Genomic DNA, 19,411 nt, shown 5'->3' with positions numbered 1-19,411 from the left:
AAATGGCCTAACGGACACAGGATTACACTACAAACTGCATCCTCAGCATCCCGGGTGCTATAGATACCCCTAACCTGCTTGTAGTTTCCCTTTAGGCTGCTGCTCTGCTTTCATCTTCCATGCTTTACACTGCAGCTCTGATTGTCAGGTTGCTGTTTCTAGGCTTCTGTATGGAGATGAATAAAGATCTCTTAATTACAGTGAAGACAGAAACATCCCATGAGGAATATAGATTAGATATATAATATAGATTATCTGCTAATTGCAGGACAGGTAGCGCGGCACGTCAGCCTGGAGATCCCAGTAATCCTCACCTAGCTGGGGGCAAGGTAGATGTCACGGCAGGGAAAGGTTTAAAGGAGAGGTCCGGCAAAAATGTTTATTAAAGTATTGTATTGCTCCCCAAAAGTTATACAAATCACCAATATACATTTATTACGGGAAATGCTTATAAAGTGCTTTTTTCCCTGCACTTACTACTGCATCAAGGCTTCACTTCCTGGGTAACATGGTGATGTCACTTCCTGGATACAATGGTGATGTCACTTCCTGGATAACATGGTGATGTCACGACCCGACTCCCAGAGCTGTGTGGGCTGTGGCTGCTGGAGAGGATGAAGGCAGGGGGACACAGGGCACTGGAGGGACACTGAGCATCCCCCTGCCATCATCCTCTCCAGCAGCCACAGCCCGCACAGCTCTGGGAGTCGGGTCGTGACATCACCATGTTATCCAGGAAGTGACATCACCATGTTATCCAGGAAGTGACATCACCATGTTATCCAGGAAGTGACATCACCCTGTTATCCAGGAAGTGACATCACCATGTTATCCAGGAAGTGACATCACCATGTTATCCAGGAAGTGACATCACCCTGTTATCCAGGAAGTGAAGCCTTGATGCAGTAGTAAGTGCAGGGAAAAAAGCACTTTATAAGATTCCCGTAATAAGTGTATATTGGGGATTTGTATAACTTTTGGGGGGCAATACAATACTTTAATAAAATTTTTGCCGGACTTCTCCTTTAAGGGCTTGTGCACTCAGCATAATAGTTACACAACACCCATCAGGCCATACTGTATACCACTGATATAGACTCTGCTGTATACTGCATATTACTTAAGCCCATTCCTGGACCCCCGGGCTCTGTATACCTGGATGGTGATCTGCCCCTCAGTCCGGCACACTGTTATAGGACGGGTGATATCTATCTATAAAACAATAACAGCAGAAAACCGTTAAAAATAATTAATATGAATGGGAACCATGAATTCTTACAGACAAAACATAAAAAACCATACCCTGTCATCCTGTGTATATACCCGGCCAGTGAGAGTGACAGCCACAAGTATCCCCAAAGACTCCTATCATCATATAAGCAAAGTACGACACGCTTATGTGTTGTGGTGTGAGGCGTAGCAAACTGGTTACTGCAGCGTGTGAACTCGCCCTAAGGGGATGGGGGGGGGGGGGGGGGGGGGGGGGGGGACACGCTGCTTAGATGCAGTTTTTGAAGCCAAAACTAGGAGTGGATCCTAAATAGAGACGTGGAATCTTTCCTCAAGAGTTTACATCAATGTACCGTGCTAAAAAATGACATAAAAAAGCTGAAAATACATGGCACAACGTTTTTTTCCTCCTTATGGTGTGTTCACAGGTTGAGGGTTTTTTGATGCAGGTTTCATCCATAGACAGTAATGGATATAATACAAGAAGTCTCATCCTTTATACGTGTCCTCTATGCTCTTATCCTGACTTTAAAACCTGCATTAAAAAAACACTAAAGATAAGAACGCACCCATAGGCTCTGTTCACACAGTGTCTTTTTTTGGACGGATGTCATCTTGGTGCCAAAATGCAGCCACTTTATGCAAATAATGGTTGCGTTTTGGCAACAAAAACGTTGTGTAAACATTGTGTTATTGTGGACTATTCATACAGTCCAACAAGTGCTCATTCTGACTGTGCCCACATCCTGAATGTGGATTACCCCTTTAAGCTGTGTTCACACCTTGCACTTACACTGCAGATTTTATGCTGTGTTCAATATATATATGTACAGTGGTGCCTTGGATTAGGAGCATAATTCGTTAGGGTACCGCGCTTGTAATCCAAATCCACTCTTAAACCAAAGCAAATTTTCCCATAAGAAATCATAGTAATGCAGACAATTGGTTCCACCCCCCAAAAATAATGATATTTTGTTCTGAATAACATGTAAAACAGATAAAACAAACATTCAGAAACAGTTGAATATGTGATATTATATGTTACTGTAAAGTAATGGAGAGGATGGGAAACACAAGGGCTGACAGAGACTGCAGGGAGCATGAAGGAATGAGCAGGGCAGATGTGGGCACATACATGCAGCGCTCTCTGTCCGGGGAGAGAGGGGTTACAGCTATGGAGAGATTACCTCCACAGTCCTGTCCCCTGATGTGAGCCCCAGCCTGAAGTGGATCTGCTATGATGTGGAAGGGGAGGGAGACTTCCTGCGTCAGAGTACAGTGCTGTAGACCACACTATGCAGATGATGCCCCTCCCCCACTCACGCTCCCACCCAGTACAGGGAGCTCTTAAACCAAGTTACTCTTAAACCAAGGTACCACTGTATATATATATAATTTCTATTATAATTGAACAACTATGTATATAGAGGGAGAGTTATCGAACCTGGTGCAGAGGAGCAGTTGCCCATAGCAACCAATCAGATTCCAGCTTTCATTTTCAAAAATCTGAAAGCTGGAATCTGATTGGTTCCTTATCACCAAAAAAGAGAACAAAGGCCCCAATTCTACTTTTATCAAAACCTGACCCTGACCTGAACCTGTCAAGGAGGATGGGGCCTCGTGGGATCACCACATGTCATAACGTCCATCCCTGTCATTAAACGGAAAAAAAACACAAAAACCAAACATTGGATTTATCATAGTTTTTAGGTATTTTGTGGCTTTTTTTTGCCCCAAAAAAATCAGCAAAAGTTGTGTCCGAGGGAAGCTAAAAGGGCAGGTTTTGTTGTGATGTGACGGACGGAGCTGCAGACACATGACCCCGGGGCGGGCAGGCTATACTGCAGCCTAGTGAGGTAAGAGCCGCCCGGCAGCTATGTCAGGCATGCGCATGCCTGTGGTGACAACCTTGGGTATTAACTCCCTTTCAGTGACGTCAGCGGCTCAACAAGCCGGGTATAAGAATAATCCGGACGTCAGTGTGTGACCCGACCTCAGGTAGCATTGCTTCTATTTTGGGCCATTGCTTCTATTTGGGGCCATTTGCTTGTCCGGGTGTGGAAAAAAAATAATGCATAAATAATAAGTGGAACATGTGAAGTTTAGTCCATTAGAAAGAACCTGACTGGTTACTATGGGTAACAACTCCACTTTTAAAAATTTGCAATTACCAAAGTATAATGGTCCAAGGCATGGAGTTACATTGTGGGCGAAGGCGTAGCTAAAGATTTAGGGGTCCAGATGGAAATGCTTGGCTAGAGCCCTTCCCCAATCTATGGTCTTATAGATATCCCTCCTGCCTCTAAGAAATACAAAATACAAACACACACACACATATATAAATATTAGGGATGGTCGTACGAACCCGAACCATCCGCAATGATTACCGCTGTCTGCCCGCTCCGTGCAGCGGGCGGATCCAGCGGGAGGAACGCCTGTAAAACTGAGATACAGCCATAGCCATAGGAGCGGGCAGACAGCGGGAATCCGATGACGAGCGTTCGGGTTCAGCCAAACCCGAACCTCGGCGGGTTCGGACCATCCCTAATAAATAAATATATATATCCTTTTGTTCATGTGACATGAACTGCCACAAGAGGCGAGGCTCAGTGGGAGACATCTCCCCTAGTGCCCCCTATGGTAGACATCTCCCCCTAGTGTCCCCCCTTGGTAGACATCTCCCCCTAGTGCCCCCCCTTGGTAGACATCTCCCCCTAGTGTCCCCCCTTGGTAGACATATCCCCCTAGTGTCCCCTCTTGGTCAGCTCGTACATAGTGTCCCCCAAAATAGACCATCTCCCCTATTATCCTACCCCCCCCCCCCCAGTACATAGTGTCCCCCATGGTTGGCATCTGCCCTGGTAGTATGTTGGAAGCCTATGAGGCCCAGTGTATTGCAGGGACAGGCCCCCTGATGTGGTGGGCCCCATAGCAGCCGATATGGCTGCTTCAGTAGTAGTTACGTCCCTGGGAAGGGTGTGACCACTGGGACCCCCACTGCTCACCAGAACAGGAGACCCTGATCCCATTCTTCTCCCACTACAAGAAGTTTGAATGGAGCCGCAGTTGAGCTTGACTTCCATTTAACTCTATGAAACTGTTAAAAGCTGGGTCTCAGGGCCCTATTACACGGTGCGATTATCGTGCAGAAAATTGTTAAATCGTTTGAATTTAAACGATAATCGTTCTGTGTAATTGCAGGCAACGATCGGAAAATCGTTTGTATGTCGTTGATCGTTGATATAGATCTGAACCTAAAATTACCGTTAATCGTTTGCTGTAATTCCACGTTTGTTCGCTTAAGTCCTGCATTTTTTCACAAATCGTTCAGTGTAATTGCACATTGTTCATTGTTTTTCTGGGATCAGAAGGAATAAACGATCATAGTAACGATCGTAAATAACGATTATAGCTCTGTGTAATATAGTGAATGATTTCAGGTTAACAATAAACAATCTCGTTTGCGATTGTTTATCGTTAGTCGGTAAAAATCACTCAGTGTAATAGGAATAGAAATAGCAAGTCTTTGCTATTATAGTTTGCAGCTATGTATATAACTCTGTGATTATTTTTATTTTTCTATTAGTATAGCTTTTGTTTCTCGGGTTATTTTTGTACATTATCTACAGGAGATCAGAATGAGGTTTAGTGATTTCAATAACAATATGTTCCCTATGAAATCATGTGCCGACCTCTCCTGTGAACCATCCCTCCAAGTCTCCGCCTGACGTCAGCAGCCGCTTATGGTTGATGCTTGTTTGTAGCCGCCGGACCTCAGTAAATCATTGTCCAAAGTTCAGGCTCCCGCTATCTATCCTCTCACATATAAATGATAAATGGCTAATTTATAACTATTTTGTACTATGCCTCTAGGATTTCCTGTGTTTTTTTATTATATAGTTTTCTAACATTTTACATGGAAATATGGAGCGGATAAAATAACATGGGACACAGACTGCGTTCACGTATGGAAAGTAGTCTTCAATCAGGACATATTGGCAGAACGGTATGATGATGTATAGTGAGGGTCCATTGAGTTCAATGGGCCACATGTGGTCTACTAACCGACTACATTCGGTCCACTTCTAAGAATATACATTTTTTTTTGCAGGACAATAAAGCTACTGTATTGTCGTACCAAATAATAAAAGTATATGCTAGTAGACGGAGCAAACATAGTTCATTGAACTTGATGGACCCACCATTGGTAAGCTTCTGCTTAAGGTCAGCTGAAAACCCTGAGTGCCCATGATCAGGCAAACAGGCCAATATGTAAGGCCAAGTTTAGACATTGCTGTCACCACATGAGGCCTAAGCCTTGGCCCCGTACGGTAAGTAATAGCCACACTATATTACCAATCAATGCCAGCAATATTGGTGACCGTACAGCGGCATGGGGGATCACAAAGTTGTAATGCGGCCTAAAAGGGGATGAACAAATGAACACTCATTCTGGGGCTGATCACAGGATTGATTGATTGTTTGTGTGGCCCTGGCTATTCAATATGGAGCTGTGTGAGGCAGTATTTCTAGAATGCACTTGGAATGCAGTCGATACCGTGTCGGCATTTTCTAACCAACAATGGTTGAGTTGTCTATAATCCTGGCAACAGGACTATTGGGGAAAAAATGGGAGCATGGTTTTGGCCACATTCGGAATGTGAATATGGGATCACACTTTAATAGGCTCAGTAATTGAGCGCCTGTCTGACCCTTACACCACAATGATCTAGAGGTCAGAAGGTCCTATACCTAAGGGCCCTATTCCACAGGAACGATAATCGGCCGAATCGGCCCCATTCGGCCGATTATCGCTCGATGGAATAGAGAGAACGATCAGCCGATGATCGTGTCATCGGCTGATCGTTCATTTAGGGCCAGACCTAAAATCATCGTTCCCCCACCGCGCATCGCTACGGTGGAATAGCAGTACAGAGCGCTCAGCCAATCACAGGCTGGGATCGCCGCGGCCTGTGATTGGCTGAGTGGCCTGTCAGCTGACCCGCCATTCTGAAGCTAGAGCGTGCGGGACCCGGGGAGGAAGACAGAGCGGAGGACAAGACCTGACAGGTAATGTATGCTGCAAGGGCTGCAAGGACATCAGTAACGATGTCCCTGCAGCCCTCACTCACGATCATCGGGCCGTGGAATAGGCCCAGTAAACGAGCGGCGATCTAGCAGATCGGCGCTCATTTACATCGTTGATCGGGCCCTGCTCGGCCCGTGGAATAGGACCCTAAAGGTTATCAGTGTGCGGCCAGGGAGGAGTCACCACTGCTCCGCCCCCCCCACTAATGATTGAAAGAAAAATCTGCCAATCATGGACTGGGGCAGCAGCAGGGGTGACTCCTCTCTACACACCTCTTGGTTCCCAGTAGAGGATCTTCTAACCTACAGTACATCTCATTGTAAGGGGTAGGACGATGAAAATCATTACCATAAGGTTCCCTTTAAAGGGGTACTCCGGCAAAAAAAATTCTAATCAACTGTTGTCAGAAAGTTATACAGTTTTGGAATTTAATTCTATTTAAAAATCTCCAGTCTTCCTGTCAGCTGCTGTATGTCCTGCAGGAAGTGGTGTAGTCTTTCCAGTCTGGCTCTCTGCTGCCACCGCTGTCCTTGTCAGGACATGCCTAGAGCAATAGCAAATCCCCATAGAAAACCTCTCCTGCTCTAGACAGTCCCTGTTACTGACAGAGGTGGCAGCAGAGAAACTGGAAAGACTGGAAAAAATACACCACTTCCTGCAGGACATACAGCAGCTGATAAGTACTGGAAGGCTTGAGATTTTTAAATAGAAGTAAATCAGAAATCTATATAAATTAAATTAAAATATTTTTTTTCCGCTGGACTACGCCTTTAAGCAGTGACTGATGGCCGGCTGCCGTGTGTCCACATTGTGATTTAACATCTGATAAACCTTGATTTACGCCAATGTGTGCCCAACAACGCAACTCAGTACTCATTACTCAATGATATTGGGAAATCCTGTAGCTTTCATCTTCTTTTTTACATCACGGCATCGCCCCTGTCACATGTATTCCTGGCATCGCCCCTGTCACATGTATCCCTGTCCTCGCCATGCCATGAGTGGACCGGTCACTGAACTTGCACCGACCTTCATCCCCTGCCATAGTAATAAGAAAGAATTAGAGAGTAAAATTTTATATTTCATTTTTTTTCATTTTTTTTTTTTTACGAAATTAAAGTCGTCCTGTGATAGTGGTGCTAGTGAGGGGATGCTTGCCACCTCTGGGCCCTCGGGCCGCCATGCCTATGTATACTAATGCCATCAATCATTTATTATTGAAAACTAATCAAACAGTTCCCAGTAACAGATACGAATAATTCATGACAGATGAATGATGCATGTGAATTAGTGGGAACATCCTGTAATCCATTCCCATTAAGTGGTCACACATTTATTTTTAGATTTTTAATGAATTAATTAGAAAAAAAAAGTTAAAAGCCTGCGACCCTCCAGCTGTTACAGTACTACAATTCCCATCATGCCTGGAAAGCAAAGCTAAAGCTTTACCCAGACATGAAGGGAATTGTGGTTTTGTAAGAGTTGGAGGGCCGAAGGTTCCCCATCCCTGCTTTACAGCAGGCCCCATGGACATAGACATAATGGTCTAGAGCGGACCCCGTTCATATGAATGGGAGGATGTTATAGTCCTGCTTTGTGACCTGTGCAGAGTTCATTGTACAGGGAGAGGGAATGCTCAGCTGTAAGTTTCAGCTACATGACAGAGGGTAGAGATGCCCAGCAGGATAGCTCCATTATTGGGGAGCTTTATTTAGTCAGTCTTGTAACATAGTCATGTGACCCTCTCCCAGTGGGTGTGGCTTTTCTGTAATATAAGTAGAGGTGGTCTCCACAGCAACATCCTGGCAGTCCAGTCACAGGAGGGCCAATGGAGGGCCATGTCTCCACATCTCTCTGACTGGAATCATAGACAATATATCTTATACAACTGGTAAATTCCAGTCAATAACCAGTGCTTTATCTGCTGTAGAAATGGTGCATTACGGATAGTAACCACAGATACAATAAGAAATATGGAAATACTTCATACTGTATGTGGCCTCTTCACCTCACAAAATGGCCGCCTGTCAAAGATAATGGGAAGGGTGGAGAACATGAGGGAAAATGGCTCCTTCCTTTTACACATGACATGTATACAGTATATATACAAGTGTAATATTGACATACTAGTATTGTTTGGTTATATACATCAGGCATGGGGACCTTTGGTCCTTTAGCTGTTGCAAAACTACAATTCCCATCATGCCGAGTTGTAGTTTTGCAACAGCTAAAGGTTCAAGGACCAAAGGTTCCCTATCCCTGATATACATGCTGGGGCTGCTTAGGGTGCCTTTACACAGGGAGATTTATCTGACAGATTTTTGAAGTCAAAGCCTGGAATGAATTTGAAAAGAGGAGAAATCTTATCCTTTCTCTTATGACCTGTTCTCCATTTACAGTCTGTTCCTGGCTTTGGGTTAAAAAATCTGCCAGATAAATCACCCTGTGTAAAGGCACCCTTAGGGTGCCTTCACACGTACCGTATCGCTGCGTTTTTATCGCTGCGTTTTTGCTGCGTTTATGGTGCGTTTTTGGTGCGTTTTTACATGCGCCTTTTGATTTTCACATGATTTTCATGTGAAAATCAAAACTCAATAAAAACGCAGCGTTAAAAACGCAATAAAAACGCAGCGATACGGTACGTGTGAAGCTACCCTTAGAGACAACATGATAACCCTGTCAATAAGTCTCCTCACAATCTCACCGTGACTGACGCACCACCGACTTATCTGTACCAGCCACCATTTATGACACAACTTCATGGCGGCCATACTAGGCCTAGCTTACATCACATGATCCCCCAATCACAGATGCCCAACGTCGGCCTCACCTGTGTTGTATTATATACATTTTATCTTATTGTTTCCCCTTTAGGTCCAGACATGTAGATCACTTGGCTTGGACAAGGGTCGGAGCAGGAAAGTGTCGATGTGACTGGACCCTGGGACGTGCGGGTAGGTGTGAAGTCACTGACCACCCCCCGGCTCTCCATCCTGTTTAGGAGCATTTTTTATTATTGTAACTTCATATTTGCGGCTCGGTTCTTTGAAATCTAAATCCAGATTTCCTGTTGTGACTCCATTGTTACTGTAACCACATTTAGCCTCTTCCTATGACATAGACGGTGACACTTACATGACTGCGGGGGCAGAGAAATCACCCTGGCTTTACATTAAGGTGACTTTTTTTACATTTTCTTCCTTTCCTAGTTTATATATACACACATACACACCATGCATAACGGTCACACACATATATAATGTGCTAATAAGGCCTATCCTTGGGTGGGGGTCAGACTCGGCAGCACTCTCATCATTCAGCAAGAGCTGCGGCCTCTTCATTATTTACTAGGCACAGCGCCGTACACTTTGTAGTGGCTTCATCTGGTACTGCAGCTGTCCGCTGAATAAGACTAAGCTGCAGTGTCACAACAAAATACACTTTAATAAAGAGGCCCCAATACTGGCTGAAGAGAGCCACAAGTTCTGTAATGAAATGGGGGTGCCAGGAGGCAGACTCATATGATCACAGACAGGAGGGGACCCTTGATTTCCAATTTCATCATAGAACATCCTATTATGTGCGAGCTATAGAGTAGGACAACAGAACAACATACACCATAGGGTAAATCTTTAATAAACACAAGTAGGAGAAGATGTGTTATGGATCGACTCACATAGAAAAGTTGCGTTCAGGGTACATCATCTACTAGCACATATGTATGCAGAAGCTGAAGCAGCCATACTCCGAGGAGCCGTGGGAGCATGGTCCAAAGCCAATGGATCCAGGAAAAACGATTGTTGTAGGAAACCTCAGAATTACCCTCAGATTCAAGGAGCTTGACGGTCAAGAACGGCAGAAGATCTCGATGCTTAAGATCACAGTTCTTTATTGGCAGTCTCAAACAACAACGTTTCGTTGTACCAGACCCCTTTCTCAAGTTAAGTCAAGATTACGTCTCTTTAACTTAAGAAAGGGGTCTGGCACCCCAAAACGCGTTGTAATACAGAACTGTGATCTAAAGTATTGGGATCTTCCTGCTGGTCTCAGTGGAAACAATGTGATCTGCCCTAATGGTGCGTTTACACACACAGATTATCTGACAGATTTTGTAAGCCAAAACCAGGAATGGATTTGAAAAGAGGAGAAATCTCAGTCTTTCCTTTTTGACCTGTTCCCTGTTTATAGTCTGTTCCTGGCCGTTGCTTCAAAAATCTGTCAGATAAATTTCTCTGTGTAAACGCACCCTAGAGCTCCGCCGCTTTATAGTTCTCTGGTAATTTAAATGCTAAAACCAATGGCTTTAATATATAAAGTAGAAACTTTCATTACACTTTATGGGGGTCTGGCTGCCCCTTTACCTTGTTTCAAATCTTCCATTGGCTGAGAAAAGTCCGCTTCTTAACCCAGAATAAGGACTGTGCGCCAGACTTGTAGGGATTGGTTGGGCCTGAATGAACGTGTTAACGGGTGTAACTAGTTGATCGGGGATGTTGACCCCAGGGATCCCCAACAATCATGACAATAGAGAAGTGAATACAGCAAAGTGCATGGTCCACCGCCACATGACCCTTCATTCCCTTTGGGACTCCCCAACATTGTTGACAACAGATGTCTATGTTTGGAAGTCTCATAGATAGTGGATGCAGTGGCGTAACTACCAGGGTCGCAGCAGTCGCCGCTGCGCCCCGGCCCGCCACAAGGGGGGGCCCGCTGGGCCCCTGAGGCCCCCCTCATCAATCACTCTTGTGACCGCAAGCATTGTGTTGCTTGCGGTCACAAGAGGCCGCCTCCGTCTGCCCCGGATTATGCGCTGCTGCCGGGGGTGTTGCGTCCTATCCCCGGCAGCGCGCGCATCATAGAGTTCACTGCTCCGGCACAGGGAGCGCACATTAGAGACGCTCCCTGTGCTGGGACTTCCATGATGCGCGCGCTGCCGGGGATAGGACGCGACACCCCCGGCAGCAGCGCATGACCCGGGGCAGACGGAGGCTGAAGAAGAAGAGGATTGCCGGGGGAGCGCGTTGTTAGGTGAGTTGTGTGTGTTTTTTTTATTTATTTTTATTTGTTTTAATAAAGGAAAGAGGGGGCTATCTATAGGAGGGAAGGGGCCATTTATAAAGGAGGGGGGAGAGGTGGCCATCTATAAAGGGGGGCAAGAGAGGGGGACCTTCTAGAGGGGGGGTATCTATAAGGGGGGGAGAGTGGGACCATCTATAGGGGGGGAGGGGACCATCTATAAGGGGGGGAAGAGGGGGACTATCTATAAGGGGGGGGAGAGGGAACCATCTATAAGGGGGGGAAGAGGGGGACTATCTATAAGGGGGGGAGAGGGAACCATCTATAAGGGGGGGAAGAGGGGGATCATCTATAAGGGGGGAAAGAGGGGGATCATCTATAAGGGAGGGGGACGATCTATAAGGGGGGGGGGGGAGGGGGGACCATCTATAAGGGGGGGGGGAGAGGGGACCATCTATATAAGGAGAGGGGAGAGTGGGCCATCTATAAGGGGGGGAAGGGGCCATCTATAGCAGAGGGGGCCATCTATAAGGGGGGGAAGGGGCCATCTATAGGAGAGGGGGCCATCTATAGGAGGGTGGGAGAGGGGGCTATCTATAAGGGGGCAATATATAAGGGGGGGAAGGGCCATCTATAAGGGGGGGCATCTATAAGGGGGGCAACATAGGGGGAGAGGGGGCTTTCTATAAGAGGGGATATACAGAGGGGGCATCTATAAGGAGGCTACATAGTAGGAGGCGTATACTATAAGGGGGGATACACAGAGGGGGCATCTATAAGGAGGCTACATAGTAGGAGGCATATACTATAAGGGGGGATACACAGAGTGGGGACCATCTATAAGGAGGCTACATATAGGGCATACACTATAAGGAGGTCACATAGTGTCAGGGTTACCCACTAAATGAGGCCAATACAAATGTGCAGTTTGTAGAGAGATTACGATGGTGTCGGAGTGAGGAGTCTAATATGTCTGTCTGGCAGATTCTGTGGATTCGTGGCTCGGAGAAGTTCTCATAATGGCCGAGAGCAGATGGAGAAGAAGATGAAGAGGGAAGAACTCCGATCAGAGAAGACGTCCCCTGTGAGTCACCTGATGTAACTGCACTGTAATGTATATGGTGTCTAGAGCCTGTGTGGAGCTGCGTCCACCTCTATATGACTGGATGCGGTGATACGTGTACAGTGGATGTTATTCAGTAGCAGCGGTGGTGTTAGTAGGTGGTGGTGTTAGTAGCAGCGTTGGTGTTAGTCAGTATGTGGTGGTGTTAGTCAGTAGCAGCGGAGGTGTTAGTCAGTATGTGGTGGTGTTAGTCAGTATGTGGTGGTGTTAGTCAGTAGCAGTGGTGGTGTTAGTCAGTATGTGGTGGAATTATTTGTTACTTGCTATCTGGTACTATGTTTTATTGGTCTTAGTATACAGGATTTGGTCAGTAACAATATGGCGGTAATATGTGTGGTGATAATATTTTCTCTTCCTATCTTAAGATCGTTATTCGTAATATCTGTCTTGGTGTATATATATATATATATATATATATATATATATATATATATATATATAATATAATATAATATACACATATACCAATAGCATCACTTGGTCGAGGAAGGGGGGGGGCCAAGTTGACCTCTCGCACCAGGGCCCAGGAGTCATTAGCTACGCCCCTGAGTGGATGAAGTGTTAGACAAGCGCACACACTGCCACTCCATTCACTTGGCAGACAAAGGACCTCTTTTTGTGTGATTGATGGGGTTCCCAATGTTCCCAGTCCCAGTGATAACCCTCCTTAAAGAGTGGTATCCAAGACTGCAAAAAGCACAGTTACTTTTTTGCAAAAAGAGCGCCGCCCCTGTCCTCAGGTTGTGTGTAGTATTACAATTCAGCTCCATTTACTTTAATGAAACCGACCTGCAGAACCTACAGCCAACCTGAGTAGAGGAGAGGCGCTGTTTCTGGAGGAAAGCCACCAGGTGCGGAGTGAACAGAAATACTGCCCAGGTGCAGAAAGGATTACAATGGCGGTGTACAGATACCATCTACATGCTGCAGACTTTCTCCACATAGAGAGGCTTGATGCTGATTTTGTGATGAGTTTTCAGCAGTTGTTTTCCTGGAACAGGTCCTCGCTGTTCTCTCACCACCGCCGGTGTTGATGGAGCGTGCTCAGATAACAACAGGCTGGAGCATTGTTGTTCTCTCTCTCTCTGTTCAAAGGTCTCTGCTCATTTCTCTAATCTGACATTGTTGTTTCCAGGAAAGCAGGGTGACCACCAACACCATCCCCCACTGTGATGAACACCGCTTCACAGCACAATGCATGTGTTTGGAGTGAGAGTCACAATAGAAAAGGCCTCGAAAGGCCCTATTCCACGGGACGATTATCGTTCATAAACTCGTTCCAACGACCGCTCATTAACGATCACTAAATGATTTTTTTTTTAGCGAACGATAACACATAACACATGTGGGAACGTGAACGACATGGTCTTTTAAAACGTTCGCCGGGGTGATCATGACCATACGACACACCTACTTTTTTTAAACCTTTTTACGAACGACTGAAAGATTTCTAATTTTACGAACCAATTAGCAAATTATCTTTCAAAGACCAACGATTTCTTTTCAACATGCTGAAAAACAACTTTGAACGACAATATAACGATTTCACCTTTGTCGTTCACTCGTTTACACCAATTCCACTAAGCGATTATCGTTAACGAACGGTTGTCGGAGCGAGTTTATAAACTATAATCGTTCCGTGGGCCTTAAGTGAGGACCTACCCATTCATCATGTCATCCAGAAACCAGTGATCTATAAGGCGCCTATTCCATGGGCCAATCAGCAGGAGCAAGAGAGCGCCAACCTTCCAGGTCAATGTTGCTTGCTTCTTTTTCCCTACTCGCTGCTGGCGCTATTACTAGTGATGATCATTGATCAAACATCGGAAAATCTTAGGTTTTATTGAACTCGAAGGCATCGGGAATCAAATGCAGAAAGTTCGACAAGGTTTGAGTTTGATAGAACCTAAGATTTTCCGATGTTTGATAATCTCTAGCTATTACAGGCGCCGACAGCACCTGTAAGTGCGGGGGGACTGTGGGGAGCTGCAGGAGGGGCTGCCTGGATGATCTTTAGATCGTCTGGGGAGCCCATAGAAGATAACGGCTGTCTGCTGCCACCTCTCCTGTTGCACAGCGCTACGGCAGCAGATCGTTGCCATCCTTGTCATTTGTCTTTCAACACGTTAAAAGACTTTGTAAGACAAAGACTAGCCGACATTGTGCATGTCGGCTGAGCATTGCCTTTTATTACACAAAGAGCTTATCGTCCATAATGGCTTCGTGTAATAGGGCCTTTAGTATATACCTAGTCTGATTTGTTGTTTAGGATTCCCCCTTCTAATACTGTAATGGGGTATGGAAACACTTTATAAAATTTATATCACCTATTCATAGTGACATTGATGTCAGACCCTCACTGATCAGCTAGTTATCTTGTGAACAACCCCTTTAATTTATAAGAATGGAGCTCCATCTTCGGCCTCCTCTCCATTCACTCCGTATGGGACTTACAGACATTGATGAGTGTTGCACTTGACTATGCTCAAATGCCCCATAGACAGTAAATAGAGCAGTTATTGGGATGTGCTGCTGGACTCTGATCCTACTGAAACCCTCGGCCCTCCATCTTCTGCAAAACTACAATTCCCATCATACCTGGACAGCCAAAGCTGTCAGTTGGAAGGCCTGGAGTTTGACATCCTCCTCACTGTCCTTGTACATGTATGCTGAATATTGGGAAAGGGTTAAACCTATGTCTATACTGGGAATTTGTAGCTAGAACCCTTTCATTGATAACATCCCAGGGTACCCTTTGGTAGAATAGTCCCGTGCGGTGGTGTAACTATTCACAGAATCCCCCATTATGATCGAGCGTTTTCTGTAAGGATCCGTCCTGGAGAGAGCTGCGCTCATAGTGCCGCCTCTGTTCTCTAGTAATCCGCCGTAGTGTGAACAATTCCCAGGACACTGTATTTCTTGTGCTATTTGTAGCTGGAACCAATAAGTTAGTCATCTGTATGATTCTTCTTGTGCATTGTATACAGTAGTATATATATATATATATATATATATATATATATATATATAAATATATCACATCAGTGGTGGACTGGGGTTTCTTGGGCCCACCAGAGGAAATGATCCTGGGAGCCAGTGAGAAACAACATGTCAGTCAGTGTTTGTGCAGGTTCTAAAGCCGGGGGCCAACTGGAGGATCCTCCCGTACTCTAGTGGGCAAGTCCGACACTGTATCACGTTACATGTATACCCCCCCCCCCAAATCGATGAACAAAACTCCCTACAAGGATACCCCGCTTTTCCAAGGCATGCTGGGAGTTGTAGTTTTGCGACCCCTGTGGCGCTATAGATTGAATACCTGGGGGGGGGGGGGGGGGGGGGGGGGGATTTATGAAGCTTATGCCAGAGGCATACGCCAGGGAGAGGGTGCAGATTCATCCCTTCTCCCTGGCGTACGGCTCCTGTGTGCCCCGCTTGCCCGATGGGCGGGCTGGAGGAGCTTGTGGGGGCATGATGAGGTGGGGAGGAGGTATGGCCTCCTCCCGCACCTCATTTATCATGATGTAAATTTATCATGGCGCAAATCATGATGTAAATCTACACCTGCTGGAAGCAGGTGTAGATTTGGTACGACGGGTGCAGATTCGGGCGCCTCTTAGTGAATCCTGACGCGAAAAAGAGGGCAGGGCCTAATATAATGTTCATATATCAGAATATGACAAATGACTTTGCACTTTACCGTTCCATCACTGGCCTAGAAAGAATTGACCTTCACTCCGACATCAAGGATGCAATTTATTTTGTCTCCCATAAAATGTATGATAACCTACTTCCATCACATCTCACCCAGATTCCATACCATATCAGGGCTGAGAAGCATGACAGTGACTTCTACATAGTCTACAGCTGCTGCTGCGCCTCTTGCACTGGGTGCTCCTACTTGAAGTGTACCCTGTATCTGTCCATTCTTATCTGGGACTCTTCCAGGGTATATTTAGATGGATAGGTAACCTGTGTTGCACTGCAGTTTTTCAGCTGTACATCTTGTCCAGGTGACATACGTTACATCATTTACAGCTGGTGAAACATGGTGTCCTGCACTTTGCTCCAATGTACTGACGCGTTTCCATTATGAAGCAATGTCTATTTTATGGTAAAGAGCATATTATTGTGTTGCACAATTTTATATATTACACCCTACAGAGTCCGGGCACCACTTGCCAAGTAGAATAGGATCTGAAGAATCGTCCTTCTAGACGTAGGTGTTAGTTAAATGTCCACAGTTTATTTAAAACCAAATGATCTCAATAGCCATCGTAGTAGTAGGTGGAATGCTAGGCAAGTATATTTTGGGATTCACAGATCTCATGAGATCCTCCAGCTGCCTGACATACAGCAACGTAGGCAGCACCTTGTGGCTTGTTATTCTAGCAGAGTGTGTGGTATTACAATTCATCTGCATTCACCCAAACTGAGGACACAAGAGTTGCTGTTTCTGGAAGAAAGCAGCCATGTTTTTCTATCCCTGGATAACCCCTTTAAGGTTAACAGATTCTATTAGTTAACATTAGTCCATCATCACTGGCCTATGTCTTCACCTGAATTCCTAACCACAACATCACAGCAATGACAATTAGGCCCAACTGGATTTTGGCTTTTGATTCTGAAACTATTGCAAGGCGTGAAATATCGCATTTTAAACTAGAAGCAGAAACAGAGGACTCAGGAGAGAAAAAAAAACACCTGTGGAGGAAACCTCTAGGGAACCATGGTTGACGGATTAGGTTTAAATGGCAAAATGTAACCTAAAATTTTCCAAAACGTCAATGGTAACATATGCATTATAGAGAAAATCTGCAGCCTGTACACAATGTGTGAACATACCCTAATGGTGAGTGGGAGGGAAAATCTTCTGCCATACAGATCAGTATCCCCTTCACTTAGTGTGACACTGTAACGCAAACCAGAGGATGTGCAGGTGGCAGCAGTGCCGAGTGTTCAGGATAACCTATGTACAGTCCTACGGGAAAAGGTTAAAGTGTTACTTTTACAGAGGCAGTAACTCTTTTATAGACTCTGGACCTTATGGAATCCTCTCAGATTTTTACAGTGATTATTAGTAGTGTACAGTAGTGGATTACAATAGGGGTGTTTCGGGTGGCAGCCCGGGGCCCTGAACTCCTGGGGGGGCCCATGACCACCCAAAAAGACTTATACTTTCAGTGGTGTACTGTCTCCTGACTACACTTCCGCCATGATTTGCAAAAAATCACTGTTTTTTTATGGCAATTTTGCACAAATCAGGACATCATGACATTATCTGTCCTGTACTATGAACACCACGCTAGTACTGCCATAGTTACAGTGGGGTGGGGTGGGGGGCCCAGGCTTGGTGAACAGCCCGGGGCCTATGGTAAAGTTAATACGTCCCTGGTAGTGGACATATGTAGCTGTGGGTGGTCAGATAGAATTCCTAAGATGGTAGTGGTCTATTGGTCCTGGACCCCCAGAGGCATCAGGACATTGATATACAACAAAGCATGCCCACACATAGCATGCCCACTGTACTCTCTTATAGAGATATCCCCAGATTACACTTTCCTCATGTGGCTGCGATAAAGCATTACTCTACATGCTGCTAAGAACAGATCAGGCAAGATGGCCGCCCTCATATTACTATACAGAAAATAGAATTTAAAAAAAACATCTAAAAAGATTTACAGCTGCAAATTTATTGTTTAAGATTCAGTGGGAAACTGAGACGCCACTGTTTATTAGGAAATAATCTGAGTGGTTGTGACAGCACGTAATTGCATTCAACCTGTGAAGTTTCACACTGGAAGGGATATACTAAATTGGATTCAATCCTCCATGACTGAGGTGATAAATGACAACTTGCTGGGTTTCCTTACGCCTTGCAGTGTACACGCTGTGCATGTCTGGCTGATAGGATGTTCCGTCCTTCAAGTCATCTACATTTTCTAGATTGTTCTAGGAATAATATCTAGGCATAGACAGCTGTTTACCATTAAAGGGATATTCCAGTATTTATCATTGGACTACATGATCAGTGATAAATGATGGAGGAATCGATCAACTCAGGCAGAGATGGGGATCCTGCGGCCCTCCAGCTGCTGCAAAACTGCAATTCTCATCATGCCTGGACAGCCAATACACGTTCAGGTTGTTAGTCAGCACTCCCTCCAATTTTATCTGCTGAAAGTCTACCAGGCTGTAAGTGACACCAAGATGCTGTGTGACATAAATCCCCAGGGTCTTCTTGTACAGAAAAAAAACTTCATTTTTCTCCAGCTTTTTTTTTTTTTTTTTTTTTTTTTTTTAAATCAATAACTTTATTTTCATATTTGTTAAAATACCGACACGTTTCAAGCCGTCCGACTCCTAATCTTGGCTCTGGAGAGAACCCTAATTTAAAAAAAAAAGTTGGAGAAAAGTTAAGTTTTTCTGTTCGTGGATGGAAGGCCAATGCTTTTGCTGTCCAGGTATGAATTGAATTGTATTTTTGCAACAGCTGAAGGGCTGCAGGTTCCTCATCCCTGAACAAGTGGGACCCCACTGACCACTAGACTAAGGAGCCCCGGTCCACATGCAACTCTTTCAGCAGTATAGAGACATCTGAGTGAGCTACTAGTCTCTATAACTTGTGACCAGAATATATATATATATATATATATATATATATATATATATATATATATATATATACAGTATATATATATATATATATATATATGTGTGTATATATATATATGTTATCCAGACCTAGAAAAACATGATCCCTTTCCACAGATTGGGTATGGTATTGCAGCTTAAATCCATTGAAGTCAATGGAGTTGTAATACCACACACAACCTGTGGACGGGGTGTCGCTGTTGTTGCAAGAAAGTAGCTGTGCTTTCTAATCTCAGATAGGAGATAACTCTTATTTTGGGCGGCCCGAGATGCCTAGGTCAGTAGCAACTAGGTGG

At 45.0% G+C, this 19,411-nt stretch overlaps 1 long non-coding RNA gene across 1 annotated transcript in view; it reads left to right on the top strand.

The window, feature by feature from the left end:
* Positions 1-8,121: 8,121 nt before the first annotated feature.
* The window catches only part of LOC138766224 (uncharacterized), a 31,654-nt gene continuing 20,364 nt past the window's right edge, over positions 8,122-19,411 (top strand). The window contains exons 1-2 of the long non-coding RNA XR_011358704.1: positions 8,122-8,210; positions 9,194-9,273. This is a non-coding gene — a long non-coding RNA (uncharacterized lncRNA). The remainder of the gene's footprint in view (positions 8,211-9,193; positions 9,274-19,411) is intronic.

Source organism: Dendropsophus ebraccatus, chromosome 10, assembly GCF_027789765.1.
Source record: "Dendropsophus ebraccatus isolate aDenEbr1 chromosome 10, aDenEbr1.pat, whole genome shotgun sequence".
Lineage (NCBI taxonomy): Eukaryota > Metazoa > Chordata > Amphibia > Anura > Hylidae > Dendropsophus > Dendropsophus ebraccatus.
The sequence above is the reverse complement of the archived record's forward strand: the minus strand, read 5'-3'. Positions and strand labels throughout refer to the sequence as shown.